This window comes from Eleutherodactylus coqui, unplaced genomic scaffold (genome assembly GCF_035609145.1).
Source record: "Eleutherodactylus coqui strain aEleCoq1 unplaced genomic scaffold, aEleCoq1.hap1 HAP1_SCAFFOLD_42, whole genome shotgun sequence".
Lineage (NCBI taxonomy): Eukaryota > Metazoa > Chordata > Amphibia > Anura > Eleutherodactylidae > Eleutherodactylus > Eleutherodactylus coqui.
This window is the reverse complement of record NW_027101829.1, coordinates 192,696-193,241: the sequence shown is the minus strand read 5'-3', so window position 1 is coordinate 193,241 and position 546 is coordinate 192,696.

Below are 546 nucleotides of genomic sequence, written 5' to 3'. Positions count from 1 at the left end.
GGACTTTTTATACAAGTCTTGCTACAATGACTGGGAATCAAAAGCAAAGCCAGACCCCATGTACATACAGCTGTTTCCGGGTTATTGCCCATCATCAGTGTACAGTAGGAGTCTGGCTTTTGCTAGTGAGAGGCCAGGGACAGGGGTCAGAAACGCTCTTTTCTCCTTAGGGAGAGCAACTATATACTATAAATAAGTGAGGAGACTCAAATGGCCACGCACGCTCCTCTGGGTAATATGCAAATAAGGGAGATGGAATAAATCCTCCACAGTGCCACCTATTGAAAGGCAGCATTCCTTCGAGTCAAAGTGAGACTTTTTATACAAGTCTTCCTACAATGACTGGTATTCAAAAGCAAAGCCAGACTCCATGCACTTACAGCTGTTTCCGGGTTATTGCCCATCATCAGTGTACAGTAGGAGTCTGGCTTTTGCTAGTGAGAGGCCTGGGACAGGGGTCAGAAACGCTCTTTTCTCCTTAGGGAGAGCAACTATATACTATAAATAAGTGAGGAGACTCAAATGGCCACGCACGCTCCTCTGGGT